The 19,018-nt window shown below is 45.0% G+C and overlaps 1 pseudogene; it reads left to right on the top strand.

Annotated features, from left to right (window-relative positions):
• The first annotated feature begins 635 nt into the window (after nt 1-635).
• Nucleotides 636-18,524, top strand: LOC139277702 (proteasome subunit alpha type-4 pseudogene; annotated as a pseudogene).
• Nucleotides 18,525-19,018: the final 494 nt, after the last annotated feature.

The following is a 19,018-nucleotide window of genomic DNA, read 5'->3' as shown; positions in this document are numbered from 1 at the left end:
GAATGGCGGAGCAGGCTCGAGGGCCTAGATGGCCTACTCCTGTTCCTAATTCTTATGTTCTTATGTTTATTTAGGACCGAGATAAGGAGAAACTGCTTCACCCAGAGAGTGGTGAACCTGTGGAATTCTCTGCCACAGAAAGTTGTTGAGGCCAATTCACTAAATATATTCAAAAAGGAGTTAGATGAAGTCCTTACTACTCGGGGGATCAAGGGGTATGGCGAGAAAGCAGGAATGGAGTACTGAAGTTGCATGTTCAGCCATGAACTCATTGAATGGCGGTGCAGGCTCGAAGGGCCGAATGGCCTACTCCTGCACCTATTTTCTATGTTTCTATGTTTCTATGTTTGCATGGCGCCCAGAAGCGTCGGTGGGCCAGCCTGACCGCCCAAGGGGGAGTACTGTGGGGAGGCGTGGCCGGCCCGAGTACTGTGGCTGCAGGAGTTCGAGCAGGGCACCGAGAAGGGGGCAGCCGATTGAGGGGAAAGATTATATTGGGTGAGTCGGATTTTGACGGTCGCGTTCTGCGCCTGCGTCATCCGGTGGCCAGGAATGGACCTGGACGAGGGGTGTCCCAGATAAAGGAGGTTCAACCTGTAATTTAGTTAAAGTCAACTGCCAGCCTGAATTGGAACATGGAAAAGAATTCAGGTGGATTGATGCTGGTGAAGAACAAGCATGGTGTGGCACTTGCCTTCTTTCAGTGCTTTAATTTCGATGAGTCTTTGATCTCCGTACCGAATGAGGGGCCACACTAAATTTGGTTACAAAATCTAAAGATACTGCAAAAGTAAGTGTTTGCTGAACAATACAGTAAAACAAAAACTGATGTCATTATTCTGAATACCATTCTTGAACCTTCTTATCACTATTCTTCTCGTGGTTAGGTGGCAACATGACTTTAAAATTGAATCTATTACAATATGCTTCCAGAAATGTTGAGGTTTCCATCAGTAAAAATACTTCCTGCTGTGGTATTAAGTCATCTGGACCGTGAACCTACTGTGTTTTACTCAGGCTTAAAAAGTTCTCAAATTGTCTTATGGGCTTCCTGGGCACTTTAAAACATTTACAGCAGAGACATCTTAATGCTATGTGAGTAAAGCATTGCTGCCCGTGTGCTCGAACAGTAAACGTTTACTGGCCAGGCGGAGATCTGTCTAGCCAGGCGGTGGGTGATTTGTTCTTGACAGTGTAATACTGGTGTTGGCACCAGTGCTCCGCAATCAACAGCAACCAGTCTCACATGGGCAGGCCAGAACAACTGAAGCCTTAGTGATTGCTGTTTGCGGAGGGGTGAGCATTTGTCAGTTTGACGTGCTCAAATGCTTTAATAATTATGGTGCTGAACACATCTACTTGATGCAGAAAACAGCAGAGGCATTCATGCAGCAAGAATATGTTGACTCAGATGTTTCCCTTTCGTTGTGTTTGGCGACGAATGCTCCAAGTTAAACCTTGTGTGTTGTGAGTGGAGAAAGAGTCAGACTGAACACTGTGAGCTCAAAGTAAAGTGTGACCTTAGTCTTTTATTGCAGGCCTCCAGAGTGCCTCTCCAACCTGTGAAACCTCCTTCAATACCTGTGCACCCAAGGGATTATGGGATCCCTTGGGACTCCGGGGAATGAGCCCTCTGGTGGCTATACAGAGTAAATACAAGTCTACATATATGACAGTGTGCACCCGATCCTCCAGTGGCAAATTACCACCAAACTTTACTGGAAACCTGAATTGAATATACTGTACCACAGCGAGGATAGTGGCCAATCAGAGAGATGCAGTCAATAAAGGGATTTTGTTTTGTGGAATAATGGTCACCTTCATTTTTCTTCATATGGATTTGATTTTTTAAATAATCATGCATAGAAGATTATATTGAAGCAGAACCAAATCCACAGGTTTATACTGAAGTTGAACAATTTGATCGGGGGGGGGGCAAATTTTTGTTAAAATCAGATGCTTGGGATTGTAATTTTCATTAAGCTGCTTCAATTTTTACAATTATCAAAAAAATATAAAAGTCAGACTGTAGATGCTTTTTAATTTGCATTTCATCGATTTGGTTTTATTTTCATTGAGTAATTGCACATTTCCTTTGAACTTTGAGGTCTATTGAAATCTCACTTTAAATAAATAGCAAGCTGAAAGAGAACTGCCATTAAATGAAGTTCTCTGAAGCTAGCACTGGTTTGAACTCAAAGTGTTCATAAACGTACACTATTTGATGGAACTAGTCTGATGTTTTATGGCTGTTTATTATTACTCAGAACACAATCTTAGTGCTTGAGCGTCAGGTATTTGCTGACACAGTGTCTTTGGCTCAGAGATCATTGTTATCTGTACTCTGAAAAGGAAACAAATTCTTTAGGAGCTCAAACTTCTTTTCAGTGTAATGTCAAAGTAATATAAGGTAACATAAGTAATATATGATTTTGTGAATGCATCATATAAAGTCAACATTAAACCGTTACCAGGCCACAGCACCATTATTTTTAAGTCTAAATTTTAGCAGGGTGTAAACAGACTTATGTTCTTATGTTCTTATGACTTAAATGCAGGAAAATGAGGGGCCGAGCTGTGATTAATATCTTCCCATTGTATTCAATGAGGAAAATAGTGGAGTTGCGCAAAAGTCTCAGGAAAATATGGAAGGGCATAATTATTGGTAAAAGCCATTTACTCCATAATTTCCTCTTTCTTTTCCACCATTTCAGGCTCCCGACATCAAAGATTCAAGTCCCCAGAAAAATCTGGGCTGTTATCGCTGGTTCTTAAATACTGAAGAAGATTATTTTGTTGGCATCTCGGTGATTAATGAAGCTATTGATTGTCAATACGATAACTGCCAAGAAATCGTCAAAATCTTAGTTTGCAGTTTGACTGTAAGCTCAGCTTTCTCCCCGGCGTCCATTTCTTTCACCTCCAAGACATCTCTGCATCCTGCAAATTACAACTGACCCAACAGGTGGCACTCACTCTCTCACCAAACTCCATTGGCTTCCCATGCCTCAAGGGATTGACATCAGAAAAATGAAATACAAATTCAAATTCCTGAATAGCCTCACCACACCCCAACTCAATGATTTCCTCCAGGCATATATATATATCCCTGTAAACCCTCTACTCTTTCGACAGCAGCCGACTGGTCAGCACCAGCCACTATGCACGGCCTGAAAGGGTGCTGGAGGCACATTCAATGTTATCTTTCAAAAGGGAGTTGGATAAGTAACAGAAGGAAAAGAATTGCAGGGCTACAGCGAGAGGGCAGGGGAGTGGGATGAGCTGAGAGACGGCACGGGCTTGACAGGCCAGATGGCCTACCGTGCTGTAACCATTCTATGGGCCCAAGTTTCGAGCCGCGCCTATAACGGCGCAGTCCCGACCTGGACGCCCGTTTCTCGCGCCACAAAGTGCGCCTAAAAAAAGCTTCCAGATTCTCCAGCTCCCTGCAGGTCGTTTGCAGCTCGGCGCGGCGCAGCAGGAGTTGTAGGGGGCGGAGCCAGGTCCCTGCGCTGAAAACAGTGCCGGGACCTCTGCGCATGCACGCTACAGTGGGCGCGCATGTGCAGTAGCTCCAGGCGCCCAACACTGTGTGGGAGGGGCCCGAAGCACGCAGCCCCTAGCCCTGGCCGAATGGCCTCACTGGAGCTGCGTGGATAAGGCTCCTCCCACGGCCAGCTCCTGCTTCCTCCCGACCCGACCCGACTCCCGGTTCCCCTCCCCCCCCCACCCCGCCCCTGGACCAGACCCGACCCCGACCCGACTCCCGCTTCCCCCACCTTCCCCGCCCCTGGACTGGACCCAACCTGACCTCCCTCCCCCTACCTGACCTCCCTCCCCCTACCTGACCTCCCTCTCCCTCCCTCTCCCCGACCCGAACCGACCCAACCTCCCTCCCACCACCCCCCCGACCCGCGCTCCCCCCGACCCGACCCACCGCCACCTACCTGTAAATCTGGTGCTGGGGACGGGCCCTGCCCGAAGTCTCGGGCCCAGCAGGGCCCGGCCCGTTCAGCCTCCCTCCCCCTTCTCCTTCCCACCCCCCCCATCTCCTTTCCCCCCCCCGCAAGACCTTTCCCCCCCATCTCCTTTCCCCCCCCTCCTCCCCCCCTCCCCCTTCTCCTCCTCTCCCTCCCCCTTCTCCCCCCTCCCCCTTCTCCCCCATCCCTCCCCCTTCCCTCCCTCTGCTCCCCCCCTCTCTCCCTCTACCCCCCTCCTCCTCCTCCCCCTCCCCTCGCTGTCAGAAAACAGACAGAGAATGAGAGACACACGCAGACAGACAGAGAGATAGAGACACTGACAGAGACACACTGAGGGGGGCATCCCAGCACGCTGTTGGAGGGCTCCCGGTGCTGCAGTCGGTAAGTAGAAAATGTTTTATTTATTGATTTAAAAAAAAAATGATTTCTTATTAATTTTTTTTTGATTGATTTATTGGTTGATTTATTGATGTTATTATCATTTATTATTGATGATGGCTCTTTATTTGTAAAACTGAAGTGTTTAATGTTTGTAAACTTCCCTTTAAACACCCCCCCACCATTCCCTACGCCTGATTTGTAACCTACGCCTGATTTTCTAAAGTGTAGACAAGGTTTTTTCGAGCGTACAAAAATCTTCACTTACTCCATTCTAAGTTAGTTTGGAGTAAGTTTTCACTGACGAAACTTTGAAAACAGGCGTAAGTGGCCGGACACGCCCCCTTTTGAAAAAAAGTTCTGTTCCAAAGTGAAACTGTTCTAACTGACTAGAACTGGAGCAAACTAAATGGCGAGAATTCCGATTTCTAAGATACTCCGTTCTACACCAGTTGCTCCTAAAAATCAGGAGCAAATCATGGCGAAACTTGGGGCCTAGGATTCCACGGCCCCAGTCTCTGGAGCTCCCTTTGCCGCTGCCTCCTTTGAAAAACCTATTTAAAGTCCTTCTCTTCAACCATGCTTTCATTTTCCTCAGCCCCTCGTGTTCCGTTTCTCTCACTGCTGAGTATCCATGACTCATCCTGCGAAGTTCACAAAAAGCCCCATAGAAATTTAGACTGATTTTCTTTTTAAAGAGTATAAAAACGATTGATGTTTGAACAAGTATTTTGTTGAGAAAAATGAAATTATACATACTTTGCTGTTTAATGGAACCTCACAAGATCAATTTTTCTGAGGAAGTTGATTTTACTGGTATTTAATGTTAACTAATTTAGTATTCTCAGATCAAAAAAAGTTTCCTTTATGTAACTGTACACAGAGACTGACATAGCTCATCAACCCAAAAGTGCCTCATTACATGCACATCAGAAATGTTCATATCCTGCCTGTTCTGTTTCACGATCGTTAATGTTCCAATTTTAAACTCATCACAATCTGCAATTGTGCTTATTTTATCCACAAATTCTATCTTCTCCTGGAGGCATCCTTGCAGCATTGAATCTTTGCTGGGTACAATTCAATTGCCACAAGCTGCTCAAAGTTTACGTGTGCCTTTAAAATACACAGTTATTCAATTGGGGAGATCACTGCCCAGCCGGAAACTACACACACACACACACACACACACACACACACCCATCTATTGTCAAGGGAAAGCCATACATAGCAGGAATACTGACTATTATCCCTCCCTAAAATGGAGCTTCTCAGGCCAAATGCTGCAATCCTTTTTCCTCAGTAAGAACTGCTAATTTAGCACAAACTCGGAATTAAATTGCCAAATTAAGTTAATTTAGGGTTAAGTCATGGCAGGAGAGCCCAGACCCGTGTCATGCTCCTCCTGCGCTATGTGGGAAATCAGAGATGCTTCCAGTGTCCCTGACTACTATGTGTGCAGGAACTGTGTCCAGCTGCAGATCCTCACAGACCACATTGTGGCACTGGAGCTGCGCATGGATTCACTCTGGAGCATCCGTGGTGCTGAGGATGTTGTGAAAAGCATGTTTAGTGAGTTGGTCACACTGCAGGTAAAAGTTACACAGGCAGATAGGGAATGGGTGACATGCAGGAAGAGCAGTGGAAGGAAGGTAGTGCAGGGGTCCCCTGCGGTCATCCCCCTCCAAAACAGATACACCGTTTTGGGTACTATTCGGGGAGATGGCTCATCAGGGGAAGGCAGCAGCAGCCAAGTTCATGGCACCATGGGTGGCTCTGCTGCACAGGAGAGCAGTAAAAAGAGTGGGAGAGCTATAGAGGTAGGGGATTCTTTGTAAGGGAATAGATAGACGTTTCTGCGGCTGCAATCGAAAATCCAGAATGGTATGTTGTCTCCCTGGTGTAAGAGTCAAGGATGTCTCTGAGCTGCTGCAGGGCATTCTGGAAGGGGGAGGGTGAACAGCCAGTTGTCGTGGTGCATATAGGTACCAACGATATAGGTAAAAAATGGGATGAGGTCCTACAAGCTGAATTTAGGGAGCTAGGAGTTCAATGAAAAAGTAGGACCTCAAAGGTAGCAATCTCAGGATTGCTACCAATATCACCTGCTAGCCAGAGTAGAAATAGCAGGATCGTTACGATGAAGACGTGGCTTAAGGAATGGTGCAAGAGAGATATTCAAATTCCTGCGACATTGGAACCGGTTCAGGGGGAGGTGGGAGCAGTACAAACCGGATGGTCTGCACCGGGCAGGACTGGAATCGATGTCCAAGGGGGAGTGTTTTCTAGTGCTATTGGGGAGGGTTTAAACAAATATGTTAGGGGGATGGGAATCTATGCAGGGAGACAGAGGGAAATAAAATGGTGGCAGAAGCAAAAGGTAGAAAGGAGATAAGGAAAATGGAGGGCAGAGAAATCAAAGGCAAAAATCAAAAAGGGCCAAATTACAGTAAAAGTCAAGAAACATAGAAACATAGAAACTAGGTGCAGGAGTAGGCCATTTGGCCCTTCGAGCCTGCACCGCCATTCAATGAGATCATGGCTGAACATGCAACTTCAGTACCCTATTCCTGCCTTCAAAACCATACCCCTTGATCCCCCGAGTAGTAAGGACCACATCTAACTCCTTTTTTAATATATTTAGTGAATTGGCCTCAACAACTTTCTGTGGTAGAGAATTCCACAGGTTCACCACTCTCTGGGTGAAGAAATTTCTCCTCATCTCGGTCCTAAATGGCTTAGCCCTTATCCATAGACTGTGACCCCTGGCTCTGGAATTCCACAACATTGAAAACATTCTTCCTGCATCTAACCTGTCTAAACCAATCAGAATTTTAAACGTTTCTATGAGAGCCCCTCTCATTCTTCTGAACTCCAGTGAATACAAGCCCAGCTGATCCAGTCTTTCTTGATATGTCAATCCCGCCATCCCGGGAATCAGTCTGGTGAACCTTCGCTGCACTCCCTCAATAGCAAGAATGTCCTTCCTCAAGTTAGGAGACCAAAACTGTACACAATACTCCAGGTGTGACCTCACCAAGGCCGTGTACAACTGTAGTAACACCTCCCTGCCCCTGTACTCAAATCCCCTCGCTATGAAGAACAACATGCCATTTTCTTTCTTAACCGCCTGCTGTACCTGCATGCCAACCTTCAATGACTGATGTACCATGACACCAGGTCTCTTTGCACCTCCCCTTTTCCTAATCTGTCACCATTCAGATAATAGTCTGTCGCTCTGTTTTTACAATCAAAGTGGATAACCTCACATTTATCCACATTATGCTTCATCTGCCATGCATTTGCCCACTCACCTAACCTATCCAAGTCACTCTGCAGCCTCATAGCATCCTCCTCGCAGCTCACACTGCCACCCAACTTAGTGTCATCTGCAAATTTGGAGATACTACATTTAATCCCCTCGTCTAAATCATTAATGTACAATGTAAACAGCTGGGGCCCCAGCACAGAACCTTGCGGTACCCCACTAGTTACTGCCTGCCATTCTGAAAAGTCCCCATTTACTCCTACTCTTTGCTTCCTGTCTGACAACCAGTTCTCAATCCACGTCAGCACACTACCCCCGATCCCATGTGCTTTAACTTTGCACATTAATCTCTTGTGTGGGACTTTGTCGAAAGCCTTCTGAAAGTCCAAATACACCACATCAACTGGTTCTCCCTTGTCCACTCTACTGGAAACATCCTCAAAAACTCCGGAAGATTTGTCAAGCATGATTTCCCTTTCACAAATCCATGCTGACTTGGACCTATCATGTCACCTCTTTCCAAATGCGCTGCTATGACATCCTTAATAATTGATTCCATCATTTTACCCACTACTGAGGTCAGGCTAACCGGTCTATAATTCCCTGTTTTCTCTCTCCCTCCTTTTTTTAAAAGTGGGGTTACATTGGCTACCCTCCACTCGATAGGAACTGATCCAGAGTCTATGGAATGTTGGAAAATGACTGTCAATGCATCCACTATTTACAAGGTCACCTCCTTAAGTACTCTGGGATGCAGTCCATCAGGCCCTGGGGATTTATCAGCCTTCAATCCCATCAATTTCCCCAACACAATTTCCCGACTAATAAGGATTTCCCTCAGTTCCTCCTTCTTACGAGACTCTCTGACCCCTTTTATATCCGGAAGGTTGTTTGTGTCCTCCTTGATGAATACCGAACCAAAGTACTTGTTCAATTGGTCTGCCATTTCTTTGTTCCCCGTTATGACTTCCCCTGATTCTGACGGCAGAGGACCTGCGTTTGTCTTTACTAACCTTTTTCTCTTGACATATCTTTAGAAACTTTTGCAGTCTGTCTTAATGTTCCCTGCAAGCTTCCTCTCGTACTCTATTTTCCCTGCCCTAATCAAATCCTTTGTCCTCCTCTGCTGAGTTCTAAATTTCTCCCAGTCCCCGGGTTCACTTTTATTTCTGGTCATTTTGTATGCCACTTCCTTGGCTTTAATACTATCCCTGATTTCCCTTGATAGCCACGGTTGAGCCACTAAAGGGGCAAAGTGTGTTGAAAAAACAAGCCTGAAGGCTCTGTGTCTCATTGCAAGGAGCATTCATAATAAGGTGGATGAATTAACTACGCAGATAACTGTTAACGGATATGATGTAATTGGGGTTATGGAAACATGGCTCCAGGACGACCAAGGCTGGGAACTCAACATCCAGGTGTTTTCAATGTTCAGGAAGGATAGACAGAAAGGAAAAGGAGGTGAGATAGCGTTGCTGGTTAAAGAGGAAATTAACGCAATAGTGTGGAAGGACATTAGGTTGGATGATGCGGAATCTGTATGGGTCGAGCTACGGAATACCAAAGGGCAGAAAACGCTAGTGGGAGTTGTGTGCAGACCACCAAACAGTAGTAGTGAGGTTGGGGACAGCATCAAACAGGAAATTAGGAATGTGTGCAATAAAGGTACAGCAGTTATCATGGGTGACTTTAATCTACATATAGATTTGGCTCACCAAACTGTTAGCAATACGTGGAGGAGGATTTGCTGGAGTGTTTCAGCGATGGTTTTCTAGGCCAATATGTCGAGGAATCAACTCGAGAGCTGGCCATCCTAGACTGGGTGTTGTGTAATGAGAAAGGATTAATTAACAATCTTGTTGTGCGACGCCCCTTGGGGAAGAGTGACCATAATATGATATAATTCTTTATTAAGATGGAGAGTGACACAGTTAATTCAGAGACTAGGGTCCTGAACTTAAAGAAAGGTAACTTCAATGGTATGAGATGTGAATTGGCTAGGATACACTGGCGAATGATACTCAAAGGGTTGACGGTGGATAGACAATGGTAGACATTTAAAGATCACATGGATGAACTTCAACAATTGTACATCCCTGTCTGGCGTAAAAATAAAACGGGGAAGGTGGCTCAACCATGGCTAACAAGAGAAATTAGGGATAGTGTTAAATCCAAGGAAGAGGCATATAAATTGGCCAGAAAAAGCAGCAAACCTGAGGACTGGGAGAAATTTTGAATTCAGCAGAGGAGGACAAAGGGTTTAATTAGGAGGGGGAAAATAGAGTATGAGAGGAAGCTTGCAGGTTACATAAAAACTGACTGCAAAAGCTTCTGCAGATATGTGAAGAGAAAAAGATTAGTGAAGACAAATGTAGGTCCCTTGCAGTCAGAATCAGGTGAATTTATAATGGGGAACAAAGAAATGACAGAACAATTGAACAAATACTTTGGTTCTGTCTTCACGAAGGAAGACACAAATAACCTTCCGGAAATACTAGGGGACTGAGGGTCTAGCAAGAAGGAGGAACTGAAGGAAATCCTTATTTGTCAGGAAATTGTGTTCGGGAAATTGATGGGATTGAAGGCCGATAAATCCCCAGGGCCTGATAGTCTGCATCCCAGAGTACTTTAGGAACTGGCCCTAGAAATAGTGGATGCATTGTTGGTCATTTTCCAACATTCTATAGACTCTGGATCAGTTCCTATGGACTGGAGGGTAGCTAATGTAACCCCACTTTTTAAAAAAGGAGGGAGAAAGAAAAAAGGGAATTATAGACCAGTTAGCCTGACATCGGTAGTGGGGAAAATGTTGGAATCAATTATTAAAGATATATTAGCAGCGCATTTGGAAAGCAGTGACAGGATCAGTCCAAGTCAGCATGGATTTATGAAAGGGAAATCATGCTTGACAAATCTTCTAGAATATTTTGAGGATGTAACTAGTAGAGTGGACAAGGGAGAACCAGTGGATGTGGTGTATTTGGATTTTCAAAAGGCTTTTGATAAGGTCCCACACAAGAGATTAGTGTGCAAAATTAAAGCACATGATATTAGGGGTAATGTATTGACCTGGATAGAGAACTGGTTGGCAGACAGGAAGGAAAGAGTAGGAATAAACGGGTCATAGAAATATAGAAAATAGGTGCAGGAGTAGGCCATTCAGCCCTTCGAGCCTGCACCGCCATTCAATAAGATCATGGCTGATCATTCCCTCAGTACCCCTTTCCTGCTTTCTCTTCATATCCCTTGATCCCCTTAGCCATTAGGGCTATATCGAACTTCCTCTTGTATATATCCAATGAACTGGCATCAACAACTCTCTGCGGCAGGGATATTCCACAGGTTAACAACTCTCTGAGTGAAATAGTTTCTCCTCATCTCAGTACTAAATGGCCTACCCCTTATCCTAAGACTATGTCCCCTGGTTCTGGACTTCTTAACATGGGAACATTCTTCCTGCGTCTCACCTGTCCAGTCCGATCAGAATCTTATATGTTTCTATGAGATCCCCTCTCATTTTTCTAAACTCCAGTGAATAAAGGCCCAGTTGATCCAGTCTTTCCTCATATGATAGTCTAGCCATCCCTGGAATAGTCTGATGAGCCTTCGCTGCACTCCCTCAATAGCAAGAACGCCCGCCCTCAGATTAGGAAACCAAAACTGAACACAGTATTCCAGGTGAGGCCTCACTGAGGCCCTGTACAACTGCAGTAAGAGCTCCCTGCTCCTATACTCAAATCCCCTCGCTATGAAGGCCAACATCCCATTTGCCTTCTTCACCGCCTGTTGTACCTGCATGCTAACCTTCAATGACTGATGAACCATGACACCCAGGTCTCGTTGCACCTCCCTTTTTCCAGGTACAGCAAGCAGTGAAGAAGGCAAATGGCATGTTAGCCTTTTGAGTATTCGAGAGGATTTGAGTATAGGAGAAGGGAGGTCTTACTGCAGTTGTACAGGGCATTGATGAGGCCACACCTTGAATATTGTGTCCCGTTTTGGTCTCCTAATCTGAGGGAAGGACATTCTTGCTATTGAGGGAATGCAGCGAATGTTTACCAGACTGATTACCAGAATGGCAGGCAGTGACTAGTGGGATACCATAAGGTTCAGTGCTGGGACCCCAGCTATTTACAATATACATTAATAATTTAGACGAAGGAATTGAATTTAATATCTCCAACTTTGCAGATGACACTAAGCTGGGTGGCGGTGTGAGCTGTGAGGGAGATGGTAGAAGGCTGCAGGGTGACTTGGACAGGTTAGGTGAGTGGGCAAATGCAAGGCAGATGCTGTATAATGTGGATAAATTTGAGGTTATCCACTTTGGTGGCAAAAACACGAAGGCAGAATGTTATCTGAATGGTGACAGATTAAAAAAAGTGAGGTGCAACGAGACCTGGGTGTCATGGTACATCAGTCATTGAAAGTTGGCATGCAGGTACAGCAGAAGGTGAAGAAGGCAAATGGCATGTTGGCCTTTTGAGTATTCGAGAGGATTTGAGTATAGGAGAAGGGAGGTCTTACTGCAGTTGTACAGGGCATTGATGAGGCCACACCTTGAATATTGTGTCCCGTTTTGGTCTCTTAATCTGAGGGAAGGACATTCTTGCTATTGAGGGATTGCAGCGAAGGTTCACCAGACTGGTTGCCAGGATGACAGGACTGACATATGAAGAAAGACTGGATCGATTAGGCTTATATTCACTGGAATTTTGAAGAATGAGAGGGAATCTCACAGCAACAAATAAAATTCTGACAGGATTGGACAGGTTAGATGCAGGAAGAATGTTCCCGATGTTGGGGAAGTCCAGAACCAGGGGTCACAGTCTAAGGATAAGGGGTAAGCCATTTAGGACCGAGATGAGGAGAAACTTCTTCATTCAGAGAATTGTGAACCATACTTGTCCACAGAAAGTTGTTGAGTTGTTGAGGCCAGTTCGTTAGATATATTCAAAAGGGAGTTAGATGTGGCCCTTACGGCTAAAGGGATAACGGAGTATGGAGAGAAAGCAGGAACGGGGTACTGCAGTTGCATGATCAGCCATGATCTTATTGAATAGTGGTGCAGGCTCGAAGGGTCGAATGGCCGACTCCTGCACCTATTTTCTATGTCTCTATATTTCTAAACCTGCGATTTCTTGGTTTCTACAGTTCACTTAATGACTGAATCAACTTGCTGAATGATTGCCTGTTGATGAGCTCCTAATCAGACACCAACACATACATTTCATCCTCTACCAGACTGCCTCATCTTCTATCTTATACCTATAGCCAAGTCATTTTCCTTTGTAATATAAAGGTTTATATAACTTTGGAAACACTGCACATCTCCTCACCTTTTTTGCTTTATTAATGAAATGTTAGTACAAAAGCCAATGTGATGTAGATAATTACAAATTGTCTGACAATCAGCTAAAGTCTTCGAATGACGAGTAACTTCAATACGAGAATGGGGCACTGATAGCAAGAAAGGGCCCAATTTTCAGAAACACCCACTGTTATGTGGAACATGACAAACTTTTTCAAAATTAAAAGAGCTTCTGCTCTCAATCAAGTTGTGGCTGGGTGGTGGTATTTAAAATAAAATTCAGTTTGCTCAGTATGAAACTATAAATGATATTGCATGAATGAAATACTAATGGCCTTTTCAAATGCAATGGGTGACTAATTTAGTGCAGCTCGAGAAAGAAGTGAGCTGTCTCATCTTTCTTCTGAGTGAAAGAATGTCAATAATACAACTTCATCTGCACATGGGTCAATATATATTTATTTTGTGGTCAATACTTTGCACAAGTTGAAGAATACTTTTTATTTCATTGTCGTGACATATGTCAACAATAGTGGATAAAAATATTGTTTTTGAAATAACTGTCAATAAAAGGGTGAAAAGGACATAATATTTATAGCTTTTGATTTGATAGTATCTGAAATTTTGATAGAGCCAGCATTGCATGAAGCTATCAGATAATACATTCTTTTCCTTGAAAAAACAACTTCACATTACCAGCAGTAAACTATGGGAAAGATATTGGTTCCCATCGCACCTGCTTTTTGTTGTGAAATGGATTTGGTGTGGTGGGCGAGGCGGCGGGGTAGGGCGTAATTTGCATGTGTAATTTACCAAACCCAATCTGCCTGGAAGTGCGTTGGTTAACAATTTGGCAGGAGACTTCTGAGTGCCCAAGACTCCCGCTTACAACGGGCCTTGGGCTCCCTGAATCTGCCAATCGCTCTGCTGGTATTACAGAATGAGGACCGATTTGGAGAAACTCGGGCCTCCACCTTCAGGCATCCATTTTCAACAAGTCGCTGATTTCACACCAGCTCATGGCGATAACCCAATTTTACCCCCTGTCGGTTTCTCAATGATTAATCTTTTTGAAATGAAGCTCAGGCAAAGACCAAATTAATATCCGATTGTTAATTTGTACTTTCAGGAATATTTTTGGTGTTTGCCCTGTCCCTTTTCAAATTTTCATTGGATGCAGGAGGGCTTTCAAAATATATTAACTCAAGGTTTTGATACGGACAATCGGTCCACATGGTCAACTCATGTTCCTCTTATTTTGGGGAAGAGATCAGGATGGCCGTGGGTTGGGAGAGCGGACAGCAAGTAGTCCCACACTGCCTGTTTTTCATCAATCCAGGCACAACCCAAGGGAGAACAGCCAGTTGTCGTGGTGCACATTGGTACGAACGACATAGGTTAAAAAAAGGGATGAGGTCCGAAGGAGCTAGGAGCTAAATTAAAAAGTAGGACCTCAAAAGTAGTAATCTCAGGATTGCTGCCAGTGCCACGTGCTAGTCAGAGTAGGAATCGCAGGATAGCGCAGATGAATACGTGGCTTGAGCAGTGGTGCAGCATGGAGGGATTCAAATTCCTGGGGCATTGGAATCGGTTCTGGGGGAGGTGGGACCAGGACAAACCGGACGTTCTGCACCTGGGCAGGACCGGAACCAATGTCCTAGGGGGAGTGTTTGCTAGTGCTGTTGGGGAGGAGTTAAACTAATATGGCAGGGGAATGGAAACCAATGCAGGGAGACAGAGGGAAACAAAAAAGAGACAAAAGCAAAAGACAGAAAGGAGATGAGGAAAAGTGGAGGGCAGAGAAAGCCAAGGCAAAGAACAAAAAGGGCCACTGTACAGCAAAATTCTAAAAGGACAAAGGGTGTTAAAAAAACAAGCCTGAAGGCTTTGTGTCTTAATGCAAGGAGTATCTGTAATAAAGTGGATGAATTAACTTTGCAAATAGATGTTAACAAAAATGATGTGATTGGGATTACAGAGGCGTGGCTCCAGGATGATCAGGGCTGGGAACTCAACATCCAGGGGTATTCAACATTCAGGAAGGATCAAATAAAAGGAAAAGGAGGTGGGGTAGCATTGCTGGTTGAAGAGGAGATTAATGCAATAGTTAGGAAGGACATTAGCTTGGATGATGTGGAATCTATATGGGTAGAGCTGCAGAACACCAAAGGGCAAAAAACATTAGTGGGAGTTGTGTACAGACCTCCAAACAGTAGTAGTGATGTTGGGGCGGGCATCAAACAGGAAATTAGGGGTGCATGCAATAAAGGTGCAGCAGTTATAATGGGTGACTTTAATATGCACATAGATTGGGCTAACCAAACTGGAAGCAATATGGTGGAGGAGGATTTCCTGGAGTGCATAAGGGATGGTTTTCTAGACCAATATGTCAAGGAATCAACTAGGGGGGAGGCCATTTTGGACTGGGTGTTGTGTAATGAGAGAGGATTAATTAGCAATCTCGTTGTGCGAGGCCCCTTGGGGAAGAGTGACCATAATATGGTGGAATTCTGCATTAGGATGGAGAATGAAACAGTTAATTCAGAGACCATGGTCCAGAACTTAAAGAAGGGTAACTTTGAAGGTATGAGGCGTGAATTGGCTAGGATAGATTGGTGAATGATACTGAAGGGGTTGACTGTGGATGGGCAATGGCAGACATTGAGAGACCGCATGGATGAACTACAACAATTGTACATTCCTGTCTGTCGTAAAAATAAAAAAGGGAAGGTGGCTCAACCATGGCTATCAAGGGAAATCAGGGATAGTATTAAAGCCAAGGAAGTGGCATACAAATTGGCCAGAAATAGCAGCGAACCCGGGGACTGGGAGAAATTTAGAACTCAGCAGAGGAGGACAAAGGGTTTGATTTGGGCAGGGAAAATAGAGTACGAGAGGAAGCTTGCAGATAATATTAAGACGGACTGCAAACGTTTCGATAGATATGTAAAGAGAAAAAGGTTAGTAAAGACAAACGTAGGTCCCCTGCAGTCAGAATCAGGGGAATTCATAACGGGGAACAAAGAAATGGCGGACCAATTGAACAAGTACTTTGGTTTGGTATTCACTAAGGAGGACACAAACAACCTTCCGGATATAAAAGGGGTCAGAGGGTCTAGTAAGGAGGAGGAACTGGGGGAAATCCTTATTAGTCGGGAAATTGTGTTGGGGAAATTGATGGGATTGAAGGCCGATAAATCCCCAGGGCCTGATGGTCTGCATCCCAGAGTACTTAAGGAGGTGGCCTTGGAAATAGCGGATGCATTGACAGTCATTTTCCAACATTCCATTGACTCTGGATCAGTTCCTATCGAGTGGAGGGTAGCCAATGTAACCCGACTTTTAAAAAAAGGAGGGAGAGAGAAAACAGGGAATTATAGACCGGTCAGCCTGACCTCAGTTGTGGGTAAAATGGTGGAATCAATTATTAAGGATGTCATAGCAGCGCATTTGGAAAGAGGTGACATGATAGGTCCAAGTCAGCATGGATTTGTGAAAGGGAAATCATGCTTGACAAATCTTCTGGAATTTTTTGAGGATGTTTCCAGTAGAGTGGACAAGGGAGAACCAGTTGATGTGGTATATTTGAACTTTCAGAAGGCTTTCGACAAGGTCCCACACAAGAGATTAATGTGCAAAGTTAAAGCACATGGGATTGGGGGTAGTGTGCTGACATGGATTGAGAACTGGTTGTCAGACAGGAAGCAAAGAGTAGGAGTAAATGGGTACATTTCAGAATGGCAGGCAGTGACTAGTGGGGTACCGCAAGGTTCTGTGCTGGGGCCCCAGCTGTTTACACTGTGCATTAATGATTTAGACGAGGGGATTAAATGTAGTATCTCCAAATTTGCGGATGACACTAAGTTGGGTGGCAGTGTGAGCTGCGAGGAGGATGCTATGAGGCTGCAGAGCGACTTGGATAGGTTAGGTGAGTGGGCAAATGCATGGCAGATGAAGTATAATGTGGATAAATGTGAGGTTATCCACTTTGGTGGTAAAAACAGAGAGACAGACGATTATCTGAATGGTGACAGATTAGGAAAAGGGGAGGTGCAACGAGACCTGGTTGTCATGTTACATCAGTCATTGAAGGTTGGCATGCAGGTACAGCAGGCAGTTAGGAAAGCAAATGGCTTGTTGGCCTTCATAGCGAGGGGATTTGAGTACAGGGGCAGGGAGGTGTTGCTACAGTTGTACAGGACCTTGGTGAGGCCACACCTGGAGTATTGTGTACAGTTTTGGTCTCCTAACCTGAGGAAGGACATTCTTGCTATTGAGTGAGTGCAGCAAAGGTTCACCAGATTGATTCCCTGGATGGCGGGACTGACCTATCAGGAAAGACTGGATCAACTGGGCTTGTATTCACTGGAGTTCAGAAGAATGAGAGGGGACCTCATAGAAACATTTAAAATTCTGATGGGTTTAGACAGGTTAGATGCAGGAAGAATGTTCCCAATGTTGGGGAAGTCCAGAACCAGGGTTCACAGTCTGAGGATAAGGGGTAAGCCATTTAGGACCGAGATGAGGAGAAACTTCTTCACCCAGAGAGTGGTGAACCTGTGGAATTCTCTACCACAGAAAGTTGTTGAGGCCAATTCACTAAATATATTCAAAAAGGAGTTAGATGAAGTCCTTACTACTCGGGGGATCAAGGGGTATGGCGAGAAAGCAGGAATGGGATACTGAAGTTGCATGTTCTGCCATGAACTCATTGAATGGCGGTGCAGGCTAGAAGGGTCGAATGGCCTGCTCCTGCACCTATTTTCTATGTTTCTATGTTTTTAACATTGGGCCCAAGTTTTGGATCCCTCGGAGAGGCCCGCCTAAGTTGTAGAACTGAAAAAGCGGCAAGTACTTACCTTGCAATTCTCCGATATCTGTCGGCCCGTTTGCAGCTCGGCGCGGCGCAGCAGGAACTGCTGGGGGCGGAGCTACAGCCCTGCGTCAAAAAGAGTGCCGCCAGCGCGTCCTGTCTCTGGGCGACGACCCTATCCCTGGCCGAAGGGACGTCACCCCTATCCCGGGCCGAGTGGCCTGCCTGCCCTTGCCTCCTCGGCCGCGGGGCCCGCCCGGCCAGTAGTTCTTCGGTGGCGGGCCCCGCTCGAACTCCTCCTCGTTGGCGGGCCATGTGAGCAGTTGGTCACAACACTCTGTGATATCAAGCAGGCTTACACACAGTTCGGAGGGAAGCATCCTTTTGGTGTTTTGCTGCTGTACATGGGATGGGATAAGCACTATGGCTACCTGTTGTATCAGAGTCACCCCAGTGGAAACTACAGAGGCCACCCGCATCGGGAATGACAGTGCCACTGCAGTATCTATGCTGAAACAAGACTTCAAAGATGGAGATATGACTGTGCAGTCAGCACTTGCATTGGCAGTTAAAGTGTTGAATAAGACTATGAACGTCAGCAAATTATCGGCCGAAAAGGTGGAAATTGCAACACTAACCAGAGAAAACGGGAAAACGCACATAAAGGTGCTGAAGTAGAAGGAAGTGGAGGTGTTGATTAAGTGACACGAGGCAGAAGCAGCGAAATCTGAACGTGAGAAAAAGGAACAGGAGCAAAAAGAGAAGGACAAATAGAGCTGCAAATGAATCATCGAAAATCTAGTTGACTGCAGGTTCTCAATTTGTAGAATTGGCCCTACCAGATACCATCCAGCCTTTCTCTTCAGCAGGCTGTTGGAGGGCTCCCGGTGATGCAGTAGGTGAGTAGGAACTTTACATTTTTTATTTATTGATTGATTTTTTAATTATATTTTTAATTTTTTTTTGATTGATTGATTTATTGGTTGATTTATTGATTTATTTATCATTGATGATGGCTCTTTGTTGGTAAAAGTGAAGTGTTTATAATGCTTTGTAAAATCCGCTAACTTCCCTCCCCCGTGTCCAACCCCCTCCCAATCTCTCGCTACCTGCGCCTAATTTCTAAAGTGTAGGTAAGGTTTTTCTGAGCATACAAAAATCGACACTTACTCCATTCTAAGTTAGTTTGGAGTAACTTTTCGCTGCCTAAACTTGCAAAACAGGCGTAAGTGGCTGGTAACGCCCCCTTTTGAAAAAAAAACGACGAA

This window comes from Pristiophorus japonicus, chromosome 12 (assembly GCF_044704955.1).
Source record: "Pristiophorus japonicus isolate sPriJap1 chromosome 12, sPriJap1.hap1, whole genome shotgun sequence".
NCBI lineage: Eukaryota > Metazoa > Chordata > Chondrichthyes > Pristiophoridae > Pristiophorus > Pristiophorus japonicus.
Note: the sequence above shows the minus strand (reverse complement) of the source record. Positions and strands in the feature narration are given on the sequence as shown.